Below are 13,192 nucleotides of genomic sequence, written 5' to 3'. Positions count from 1 at the left end.
CACTAAGTAAAATAGCAATATTTAGCCTGAGAGTAAAAAAGTCTCTTCTTACAAAGAGGCAGGTTTTTGCAGAAAAGAAAAAGAAGAAGAAGAAGAATCACCTGAGAATGAAATGGACATTCTAAATACAAGCTGTTTAATATTGAAGTAGTGGCTAAACTATTCTGTTTTAATTTTATCATTATCGAAAAGTTTTATAGATACAGGGATAGGCAAAAGTAGGTTTACAGTTGTGAGGACAGAAACAAAGAGTTTATTCTCATCATGATTTATTAATTATTGCACTATTTTCCACGCAAACTGTACATCTGCTTTTGTCAACCCCTGTATGCCAGTTATTGAAAATCTGCTATAAACCCTCACTGAAATAGCATGCAAATAGCTTTCCCTAAAGCCTGTCATATATTTATATTGCCTAAAAGTTTAGTTTAACATGTTTCTTTAAAATATTACAAAAGAAATCTGGAAGGTGCCATCTGATGTATGGTATATTTCTATGCACATGGCCACATGGGTCTTTTCAAATTGTGTCTAGGGTAACATCACTGGGTCGGCCAAAAAGTCCATGTGTTTATTTCCATAAAATAAAAGACACATTTTCCATTTTCACCAATAACTTTATTGATTTGGATATTTTGAGCGTGCCAGCTATCTCCCATGTGGCATAACACTGACTGTTCTAAATTAATGCCTCAATTTGATCGTTATCAACTTCAACCAGTCTACCCAACCATGAAGCATCATCCGGCAAGACACCTCAAGCACAAAACTTCACTAATCACTTTTGACACATTCAATCGGTCACAGCACTTTCTCTAAATACCGCACAAACTTTTTTGTGTGTTTCAGTTGCATTTTTACTTTTCTTGAAATAATAAAACATAATATGCCAAAAATGTTGCTTATTTTTTTCCATCTTCAATATTAAAATGGCTACACAACAATATACCAATTTCGGTAACTTTTTTTAAATGCATGCTGATATGACAGCTGTCACAATACAATCTAATACAAGTGTTTCAAATGAAGTTAAAGGCAGCTAAGCACTACAAGAGCCATCTTACAGAAAAAAACAAACGAATTTTTTGGTCTATCCAATATTATATAATTGGAATCTACCTGCTTTTTGTCACATATGAACTCATTAGACTATAAATGCTTTGTGATAAAAGCTATGTTTTTACTCAGGTATATACCCCTAAGAATATTCAATAAATGTCTGTGCTCTGTCTTATATCTCTTTGTATGTGTCTATAATTCAGCTGTTTCTCTGCTCTGTCTGGGTCTGTTGCAATGTATGGTAAAATTTAAGTCCTATTTTTTTTTTTGCTGGGAAATGTAACCACTAGATTGAGTGCAAAGTCTATTGTTCGAGTCCAAGGTCTATTGTTTGTCTCCCATACGCAAGTGTTAATAAAGCTGGATATTTTTCCTATTGTTTATTGCTCTATTTGTAGTACTTTAAACAAGGCTTGGCGAATATCACATCTTCAATAAATATTATTGATATGAAAGAAGACACACACACATGGCTTCTTTTACACTATTAAACATCTTAATATTTGACCCTAACCATATCAGAAACAGAGTCTTATGGAGCAATAAATTCCCAAAAGTATGTATACCTCTAACTTAAAGCAAAATAAAACAAAAAAAACCAGGGAACTAAAAAGTATTTCAGGGTGAAAAATATGGGAAAACTGACTTCTTCACATGCAAGGCTGTTGCTCGATGATAAAATGTTCTGTGTTTCCACATCTCCACGGCTCTGTGCCTACCATACACGTTCTCTTACCTGCAGCAGCAAACCTTTCACCTGGTGCCTTTGCTATGGCAGTAGAGTACAGTAAAATGACAGGCGGATTCTGAAGGAAAAGGGGGTTTGTTAGAGAGAGGTCCACATCCAACTCTTACAAACTATGATTAATCTTCTTGATCTCCAAAATTGACTCACTTCTTTCTCCACATCCTGTTTCAGAGAGGTAATAAAAATCATAACGTTAAAACTGCCGACCAGACCTCTCCTTTGGGAGTCCTGTAGGTATTCACCCCTTTCTCCATCAAAATACACTACATCTTGAACAAATTCAACCATATTGACCAAATGCAGTTCCATAAATGTCTTTTTGGGGAATTTATGGTGACTACACCTGAGAAAGTGCTGTACAGGAGCAAGACCCATGGAGAAAATCTCACTCAGCAGGGTTCTGGGGACTGATGAGTCTGAAATTTTAGTGTGTCACTTGTAGAGGTGGTTGGTTGGGTGGTGTGTCAATACAGTCTGAAGCTGACCACTGGGTGAGCTGGCTCTGGAGCCTGTGAGAAGGTGTAGGCCAAGGCCAGCCACCACCTGTGCCCCTCTCAGGGCCACCGGCATGAGCTACAAAGTGGTCTGCAGATGGCTGCTACTTGTGCTGGACCTAGAGGTGCCCAGGACTGTCTAAGCTGCCAACATGGGCCAGCTGCCACTAGTACTGGGCATGGGGCCACTTAGCAAGAGGTGTGAGTTACACTGAGGCCAAATTCACTTGTTTGGGTTTTGTTAATCTTTTAGAGATTTTTAGGAAAGCCTGAAGCATGAACCAATGCAGGCTACTTGTATAGAAAAGCCACTGGAAATATCTAGGGTGGATGCCCAGGTTGGGTGAGGCAGGGTCTCAGGGAATCACCAGGGTGCAGTGAACAGTGACAAGCAGGTAGATGGAGACTCAGATATGCTACCCACATGCTGGCTCTGTGGGCGAGGGCTCACCAAAAGAACAATGGCCTCTACCAGTATTTCTGAGAGAAAGCTGCCCCTTACAACATTTGGATATTGCCAGACAATTTGTTTTCTCCCCATAGGTTCCTGGCACCTTTTGAGATGCTGTCCCAGGGCTGGAACTCAGAGTAAGTGAGTGTGAGTGAGTGCAGCCCCTTTAAGAGGACCACCAGGGATTTCAGAGCCCTCTATCTCCTTCAGCCACAATCTCTGCTGGTTTACGTAGCCAGACTTCTCTTCCTTGGCATGGGAACTCTCAGCAATGTGGCTTGGCCTAGGGCTGGGACCCCAACTTTTCATGGGGGCACTTCCCAGGGAAGATATTATTCCCAGTGTTTAACCACAATAGTTGGGTGTGGAACCAGCACATTCTGCCTCTCTGCCCCTCCTACCAGTCTCTAGATGTCGCTTTTTCTTTGTATCTTTAGTTATAAGACTTCTTTCCACTCAGCTAGATTTCAGGTGGTTCTGAATGAGGGTTGTTCTGTACTATAGCTGTAATTTTGGATGTGGTTATGAGAGAATATGAGAAATGTATACACCTAGTTTACTGAAAGCCCTGTGCTTGTTTTTAATGTTTCTTTATTTTGTACTGATACAGAATATCAATCTATCAAAAACTCCTTCTGGACATTGTTTTCTCAATTGATAGTAAACCCTAACATATTTCTGACAAGTGGGTCATCCACTACTTTATGATCATGGACAGAGAAAGCTCTACAAAGTCACCATTGTGTTTCTTTTTGACAAGATAACATCCTTCTGTTTTTTATACCCAAGATGATTGCTTAGAGCAATCATTAGCTGCTTTCAGGCATAAAAACTAACCAGCATGTGTGTGTGTGTGTGTGTGTGTGTGTGTGTGTGTGTGTGTGTGTGTGTATGGCACATTATATATCATGAGATATAAGTACTATGTCACATATCGTGCTTTTCAATTCTTCCACTTGAAAATTCTATAAATTGTCTCTTAGGAATGTAATGGCCCAGTTCAAGTGGTCCCATTCTCTCAGGTTGAAGTTTATTTAGTCCATGTCTTCCTGTAAGGAAGAAGCACTCATCATATTACAAATGACCAATGTCTTGAATGCCTAAAGTAGAATGACGAGGTTCCTCTGGCATATGCCTTTTTGATTTTGCACATACTACTTTCCCTCCCTGGAATGGCTTGCCTCTCCCTGCTCCCTTTCTTCATTTGCTTCTCCCCTCATCATGGGTAAGTGCCTCTACAGATAAATACATGGACTACACTCACACGAGCCTTGTTAGGAAAGAAATCAATCTTAGTGTAGGGCTTGTCACATGGTGTACACGGAATCATTTGACTCAGTGAATAAATGGATGGTATTTTATTTTACCATTTGGCAGACACATTGCAAAATATAACGTGACCAATGATGGGGAGAAAGATTGAACTAATTAATGATAGCACCGTTCAGAAAGTGGCACACAGTGATAGAATTTGGGGTAAGAAATTTACTGCTTGTGTACTAGTAGATACAGGCTCACCCCTCTTGCAGCAGCCTCGGAGACTTCAAATTCACTGGAAGAGACAATATAACTCGAGGTGAAGATTAAAAATAGACAAAAGAAGTTTCCCCTTCTGGCTTATACAGCCCATTACAAATAGAGTGCTAAGCTGAGCTATAAAGATATTATAGAGTCCCATTTTTGCTCATATAATCAGTTCATTTTCTTCATAAAGGGAATTGCAGTAGGGACATGATCTCTCAAGATTATAATGAAAGTTTTATTCCAGTCAGCCTGACACAGGCCTAATTTCTTTTTTTAATGAACAGGTTTCTTCTAAAGGGAAGTCTTAAAAAATAAGTTGAAAATAAATGTACTCACATAAAATCCCACATCTCTGAATTTTTTATTATGGACTTTCAATCAAACCAGCCAAATTAAACAAAGAAACTTACTTGGTGTCACAGCTGAAAGTATCAATGGTCAAAGTGCGGTTGAATTGTTCTAAAGACAAAAATATAGTTATTACAAAAAAGTAGCTTGCAAGAATTTTAATATTAATTCTTTTATAAGCATAAAACTTTACCTCTTTTTATATTAATTACATAGCATATGTCTCACATGGATAAATTAACAAATAAATTAGCATACTTTTATACATCTTTAGTACCCCAAAATCAACTGATACTTTTATGTGCCTTGAGGATTTTAATTATAAATACAAATTAACACTATAATATGAAAATATAAAAGTTTCTATCAATATCAGGAAAATATTCTTCCTGATTTCAAACTATCTTAAATGTCCTTTACATTTAAAACAACATACTGTATTCACTGATCAGTGAAGGACCCACAAAGTTAGCATAAATTTCTATTAGTCTTTTTTGACTCCAAGCTTTTCCTTATACTAAAACATTAGTTATGAAGTATGTCATTATCTACCCTATTATGTAGATAGAAAGCTAGAAATGGTGTTGGGAACTGCTCTGACTGGTTTCAGGAATCCTAACTGCCTCCAATGGCTGAGGATGAGTGAGTGACCTCCAGAATGCAAGCCACAAGGAGACAAAGCTTGTCTCTGGTAGCAAATGCTGCTTCTGCTTACTCCCCTGCCCCCAGTGTATGGTCTGATAGTCAGAGACGGGTATGACACCTCAAAGGAGGGACAACCTAAGCCAGACATGACCACTTGGGAGGCCATCATGGAAGGACTCTGGGGCTGCAACAAAGAGGAAGTGATGGAGCCTCGCCCCCTGGATATTCTGACATAGCCCGAGTCCCCACATCCTCTGGGAGAAGTGCTTCCTAGCTCTAATCCACTTAAGCCTGAAAACCTGTGATGGGGGAGGCAGTGCAGCTTCTCTGCTGACTAGAGCGGGATCCAGGGTGATAGGGCATAAGAAAGAATTCCTGAAGTCCTGTGAAGCCTGCTTTGCTAAGAGTGCTTTCATTCATATGATAAGGGTCCGAGCAGGAAGTGAGTATGTCTCCCAAAATTTTTGCAACCCCCTTACCTGACAGACACTGACTCAGACTAAGTTCTCAGATTTCTTTGAAATGTTATCTACTGTTTGATCCTTGCCGCCTGCATTCCTGTGTATTACAATCCAGTAAAAGCCATTGAGGAAGGGGCTCCTGGCCTTTCTCCTCTGAGAGATTGGCCACCTCTCTTCCCCAAGCAGATCATGTCTTGGTACTGTTACTTTCATTCATGGCAGACAGGGGGACTTGCAGGCAAAGTCACCCCTGCAAAATGGTAAAATTTCTTTTACTTCACTTGAAATAATATCACTTATACTAAATTCACTAGATATTAAATTTATTAAATGTGCAAGAAGAACTGAATCTCCACAATGACATTTCTTAAATTTTCCAATATTCTTTTAAAATAAATATTCTTGATAATAAGTTAAGTAATGATAGAATTAGAATATCACCATTTGCAACTTCTAATTAAATAATGAATGTGGCATATGCATATATTAGTGTCTGCTAACATAAAAAAAGTCAACATTACATTACGGAATACCACTTGTGAACTATTTTTGACAAAAATAGCAAACTTATATTTCATGAAGCCTCTGCATCTGACATTCAATTTGTGGGAAGTTGAAAACAGAAGTACACATGAGACAACATCACAAATGTACAATTAGCCAAGGCCGTTATATGGTGAACTGTAAGAGAAAATGACCTTGTTTTCAACAAATGGGAAAGGAAAACAGAAAGACTGAAAAACATAAAGCTTGGGACATATAACCAATGTTACTGTTAACAGATGAAATTGGGAAAATGTGACCAACTAGAGATTCAATAACTTTGAGGATTTATTGTTCAGCTTGGGAGCAGAATAATGGTATGGTTGTAAATTTTAGAAAAGGCCATTATATTTTAGAACTGCAATATTTATTAATAAATTAAATTATGTGATGACTGGGATTGATCTTAAAAGATTCAGGAGAAGTGTGGAAAGGAAATGTGTGCATTTTTGTAGAGGAAACAAGATGAGCCAGTGATTGATTATTGCTGAAGCTGTGTGATAGGCACAAGGAGTTCATTCAGCTATCCTCTGTATTTTGCATATGTTTGATATTTTCCATAATATATGTTTAACTTTTTTAGTTTTTAAGGTTAAAACTCTGCCCACTTCACCAATAAGGATCTCTTTCTAGTTTACCTTGTGTATGAGCTCTTTTTGCCCTGTTGCTCAAAACTCTTTCCTCTCTGCTGTATAACTCCCACCTCCCTGGGTCTGTCCCATCGACCAATTCTGCTGTGTGAACACTCTCCCTCACTCTCTTAAAGGAGAAGTTTTGCCCTCCATCTCCTATAGCTGAGTGCACTCCTACCTTTGAGAATCAACAGACGGACTAATGTGTCCTAGTAAACTATGGGCTACCTATACCAGGTGCTAACCCTGAGTATCCCATACTGGCAAAGCCTCCAAAATATCAGACCTGTAATCTCCTCTGACAGCCAAGCTCTAGGAAAACGAGACTCTATGAGTAAAAATAATTTTATTTCTTCCACTAATATGAATTATGTAATCACCACCTTTTTCATCTCTTTAAAAGGCAGAATTAGATAATAGGCTCAGTTTTACATGACTTCGGAAGTGGGGTCCCTCTCTATTATTGTTACATCTTATATAAGATATGTATTTTGCTCATACCATTTTGGAATAAAATTGGAAGCAAGACAATCCTCTCAGAATTTAGATTGAAAAAAAGTACCATGTGGAGTAATGCTTTAAATAATTCTGTGACTTTCTAGAGAGGCCATTTTGCATTTTAATTATGTGCTTTACATCTCAATTTGGAAGAAAGAAAGATGTATCATCCATTAAAGATGTCTTTTGTAGTCATTAATGGAAATTTTTTCTAAATTAGAATTGCATATTTTAATTCCATTTCTGACTTAAAGTTTGTATATCATCCACTTACTTATAACTTTGTCAGAAAACCATTCTCCTCTATCTTCTTTTAATGGCAGACCATTCAACTTATAAGTGTTAAGTGTAGAATTTAGGATAGAAAGCAAGTGTTAGTAAAAATGCTCTGCAAAATGACAGCTTTGCATTTTATTTTCTACTACAGTCAAAGAAGGAGGTGTAAGTGGGTTACGTGAAATCCACTGGTGATGAAATAGGGAGGTGAGAGAAATCAAGGGTGTGGGGAAACCTCTGGGATTTGATAAAAAGTAAAATGATAGACACATACTTCTTTTACACAGGTGAGTACAGGATACTTAACAGTCAACAATTAACATGACAGCAATAACAATGAGAGAATTTGCTCTGCTCTGGCATGGTATGTGTCCAGAGAGGTCAGGAAAAATGAAAGTTGGCTTGACATTCCAAAGCTATGTTATTTTAGATGCAAAAAAGACAATAGACAGGCTCAAGTAAGGAACAGATTGACTCTTCCCAGGGAAGATTCTGGCCTGGGACATAACTGCTCACTATTACCTGCTTTCAGTTTGAAAGTTTTAATTTCAGACCATTCTACAGGTCTGAAATTAACCTAGATCTCTGGGTAACCTAGATCTCTGAGTTTGTCAGGCTGCCACACGAGACTCTCCTGAGCTTGTCAGGTTCAGTATGTGGCCCCTTTACATCCACAGAAAAAAAATTGTCTGGTTTTAGGGGAATAAACAAATCTATTAATTGAGAGAATTATAGGATCTGAAAAGGAAGCAACCGCCCTCTCTTATAAAGAATTAGCAAGGTGTATGTGTGAGAAAGAGATAAAGAGATATTTGGGGGTAAATTTATTTTAAAATGAATAAGTTATATTCAGTGGGAACCGGAAATCCCATTGTTTCATACACTAAAACATGTCTTTATTTTATACTGAATCTTTATGACCCCTTCTCTTTCTCAAAGCACATCATTTGGGAGGGAAAAATCAATGATGCTATTGCTGCTTTCTGAAATTATGGTTTACACATAGATTCTTTGGGTCATTGCTCTTCTTACTAATGGAAAAATATAATGAAAAAGTGCATAATGGAAAAAACCCAATGAGAGCAGGTTAAACTGATACAGAATTTCAAACTTGCAATGTGAGCTCTGGTGTAAGTTTCTAATTTAAGTCTCTTACCAAATGGAAGTGGGGTCTACAGGCAAGTTCCAGAGGCAGAGGTTTAGTGAAAAAGGAAAGGAATTTTTTTATTCAAAAGCTACGTAATTTTGGAAGAATGGCAGGCAACTGCTTCAGAGCCCATCCCTTCTTCAACACCCAGAGAAAAACTCTCCCCTCAGCCAGACCAGTTCAAGGGGGCTCCTGGAGATCCTTCTCCCATTTAAAAACACCATCCTTTCAGAAAGGCAGGTAACCACTGTCTAATCATCCAAGTGGATCCTCAAGGAAGAGAAAGAGGGTCATATCTCTGCCTTCCCTCTGTTTAAATCCCCCAGCCCGTAATTCCATGCAATCTGGAACCCTCCAGCTTCCCAGCCAATCCCACCCTTTCTCAGGCTAGACTGGCAGGTCTGCCCCTCCCCCTGCAGTGTCTCTGCCCGGAGATAGGGCATCCCCCGACCCACCCACCCCCACCCACGCTTCTTTACTGTGTGGCCTCAGGCAACCTCCTCCTATGGCCCCTTCCCTCTCCCCTGACCCCACCTGGCACAATGCCAGTATTGTCATCTCTGTAGAAATAAGAATTTCTTTAGAAAGAATACAACTGGATTTTTAAAAACTACCTGAGTTTAGAATCTTTCTCGGTATCAAGAGACTTCTTTTAAGTAAAGTTGGCATCCCCGATGACTGTAAAACTAGGACATAAATGAAAAGAACCTATTGTATTGGATAGGTAAACAGTCCCATAAAATAAAACAGTCAGGATTTATTTTTTAGGGGTTATTGGCATGTTCAGAGGGACCAATTTTGACATCCCCCAAATACCCCTTTTGGGATATTGATTTTAAGCTGGTTATTAAGAAACAAAAGATACAGAAAGAACTTTTGAACTCCCCCCTTTCCTACCTGAGGTGATTCAGAATAAAAGGCCTGCTTCAGGAAAGAAATCTTAGCATAATCACCTTAAGATTTTTAACCTTAGCTTAATTTGGATTAAGTACGGTAGACAGGGAGGATCTCAGCAGGGGCCGGTTAATTAGATTCCTCACTGTGTGCCATAGTTGCTGGATTGTCTAGCAGGAATTTGTTTGCCCCTTACTTTATGTTCCTCTCTTTCTCAGCCACCTGTAAACTGCTTATTTCCTCTCTTTTCTCCTTTGTCCAGAATAATATATCACTCTCACTATCTAATGCCTTACAGTTTTGATTATTGTGACATCCTCTAATGTCTATTCATAATAATAAATCGTGGATATTTTTCCTGTTAATCTATCTGTTATTTTGATTATTAGCTTGGCTAGAAGAACTTAGAAGGTAGGAGAAATATTATTTTTTTAGCCTCCATACTGTATATATCCCGAAAGAAATCTGAGCAATGAGTAAGAATATCAGTCATTATCGGTTAGACTATACAGACATGGAAACAACATAAGTATTGAATATCAAATTGTTAAGCAGCAGTAACTTAGGACAACTGAACTCCAGGGCATGTTTAATAACCAGATAAAGGAAGCGCATGATATTCCTGACACAGGGAAATCACCTGTATTTGAAGCCCTAAATAGAAATTTCTCCTGTCTCCCCTCTCATCACCCCCCTCAAAAAAACCCCTTAATTTATTAGTCACATTTGTACATAGAAAGCAAAAAGTGAATTGGGCTGAACTCAGAGCAATTAACAGACGATACAACACTTGGGTAATATACACAGAGTTAAAGAGTATAAATACAGAGAAAAATCTTTCCAACACAGTAAGAATGTTAGAAGGGACATTTTTCAGTTTTAACTACAAAGACTGAGAACTTCCCACAAATTCTAAAATATGCTATGTAAGTAAAGAAACAAATTCCTGTAGGCAGCAGTTAGAAATGAGCAGTGGGAGGAAGAAGGAAGGGGGCCACTACCTTTGTTGACCCAAGGCAAATAGTTGAAATAGTTTCAGTTAACCACCCTTGTTAGCAAAATTTCCATTGTGGTTTTAGCCTCACCACCACCGCCACCACCCCCATGTGGGTAGGCAAGGAGAATTATGGGAAAGGGCATGTCCAGAAGAGACTAAAGTTATATGACCAAAGTATCTGTCAATCAATTTAGAACCCTTCCCTTACGCTGATAAAATAATCACATGTACCCTTAAGGGAGCAGATTCAGGAGACTCTGACCTTTCACGCCACGTTCAGGAGGCCCATTCTCTCCCTTGAGGACATACTAATAAAACTTACTTCTTACCCACTTTCGTCTCGCTCATCTGTAACTCTTTATTGCATCAGTGAGAAGAACCCAGCCTCAGTGACGTGTTTTGGTGCTGTGACTCAGATCCCTGGACAGAATAAGTTTTCCTCCACTGCAATTTTTCTTTGACCCTATTACCATGGATCCTTGATTTTTTCACTCTTTTACATTGCTGGGGCTGTCTTCATGGTTTATCCTTGGTTTATAGCAGTTTGCAACCAGCTCTCTATAGTTACTGGTTTTGCTGAGGGCATCTTGTTCTCACCGTCTCAAGAAATTGCCCCACTCTGTGCATGGGTCAAGCATGTAAAATCCACTATGGTGCTTGCTGCTGGAAGTCTCCCATGAAAGGTTAAGCTGGTCATGGACTAGGGAAGAGACACTAGGTCCCCAGCCAGCTGCAAGCAAACATCCATGCAACAAGGAACATTGTAAAAGCAATCACACTCCCACCCATGTGCACTTCCCCTACTTAGTTCTCCAGAGGAGGAGACCAGATTTTAACCTTCAGCAAAACACTGCAGCCTTTCTAGGTTCCTTTTTCTAACCATGCTTTCTCATTCAATCAGCCTGTCTCCTCAGTTTTCACCTTTCTTTTTAGATCTAGGTTCTCCTGCTGCCTTTTGGCCATTATTTATACCTCAACCCTTTCTGCCTACCCTGAAAACAGGGCAGGTGTTGTATCTGCCCTCCTAATGAACAATGGCCACACTCATCCAGGCCATGTGTCTTCACTAGACCATACTCAACCCTGCTGATGGAGGCCCTATCTCTCCCCTCTCTTGCCTCTGTGAACACTGCTTATACCACCATTGGCTGGAGGCTATCAATAGACAACTTCTGTGGCTGGTTATGGCCCCACCTAATAATAGTTTACCACACTGAGTCCAAGGTTCTTAGACTCTTTGCTGTCTGTTCCAAACCCTGCATTATACTCCTTTTCAAACTGAGCTTGGTCTCGTTATGCCCTCCTCAAGTGGGGACAAGGAACCTTTTGCATGGATCTCCTCAGAGGCCTCCTGCACACTTTTTTGAATCAGGTCAGCTTCTTAAATTACCTTGAATGGGCAGATGGGTCGGCATGAACCTGTCCTTTGTGTGCCTTTGAGAAGCAGAGCAGACAAGTCTGGGTTTGTAACCTACACCTCTGGTTCTTTACTAAGACAGGGATCCCCCTCATCCTCAAACATACCCTTTGTTTAAAGCCCAAAAACCCACAAAATTGAACCCACGCAGATAACTAGTCCTGGAGAGTATTTCCCCATTCAGAGAGTCATTGTTACTGGATTAGTCAATTCCTTTTAGGCCAACAATCTAGGCCTGAAACATGTGGTTATGACTCACTAGGTCCTAGCATTACAGCTTTTAGCAGGAATCCAGCTCATAAAATCCCTCCAACAAGCAGGTGCTGAATTCAATCACACCAAACTTTTTGCCTCCACTTTGCTCGTTCTTAGGCTCTGCATGATTCCACTCTTCCTATTTTCCTGTTAGCCTCATATAATTTCCTCCTCAATCCCTGGTTGAGCCTCTTTGGCTCCCCTGCCTGGTTGAGCCTCTCCTACTTCCAGAAGAATGAGGAAACTGCCAAGACTCTTTGTATGCACGATAAGCAACCCCTCAGGAAGGGAAGGAGCTGATTTGCCTCCGCCTCCACTCTATCCATGACAAAGATCTCTGTTTTGGACACAGGTTCTCGGGATGCTGAGGCCCAGTTCCCTGCGTTTCAGGATGCCAACACCCTCAGGTTTAGACCCCAAGATGCTGGTCTCTCTAACCTCGCAGTATCTGTCCCTTCTAGATGGGAAGCCAAAAATCCATTTCTGCTGGCACCCCTCTAGAAGTATCCTTTCCAACTGGCCTCAGTTTGATCCTTAAACCCTAACAGAAAGTCAACATATTTTTCTGCAACAGTGCTTGGCCTCAATATTGTCTATTGGATGGGGAGGTTTGGCCACTAAGGGAGACCTTAAATTACAATATAATTTTACAGCTTGACCTTTTTTACAAACTTCTTGGTAAATGGTCCAAAATCCCATATGTACAAGTGTTCTTTTATCTAAGGGGTCATGGAGATTTATGTCATAAGTGTAAGCTTTCTCTCCTCACTGCAACTGGTGACTTTTCCTCTAATTCTCAGACC

The sequence above is a fragment of the Artibeus jamaicensis genome, unplaced genomic scaffold (assembly GCF_021234435.1).
Source record: "Artibeus jamaicensis isolate MK-2021 breed Jamaican fruit bat unplaced genomic scaffold, CSHL_Jam_final scaffold_584, whole genome shotgun sequence".
Lineage (NCBI taxonomy): Eukaryota > Metazoa > Chordata > Mammalia > Chiroptera > Phyllostomidae > Artibeus > Artibeus jamaicensis.
This window is presented reverse-complemented; position numbering follows the sequence as displayed.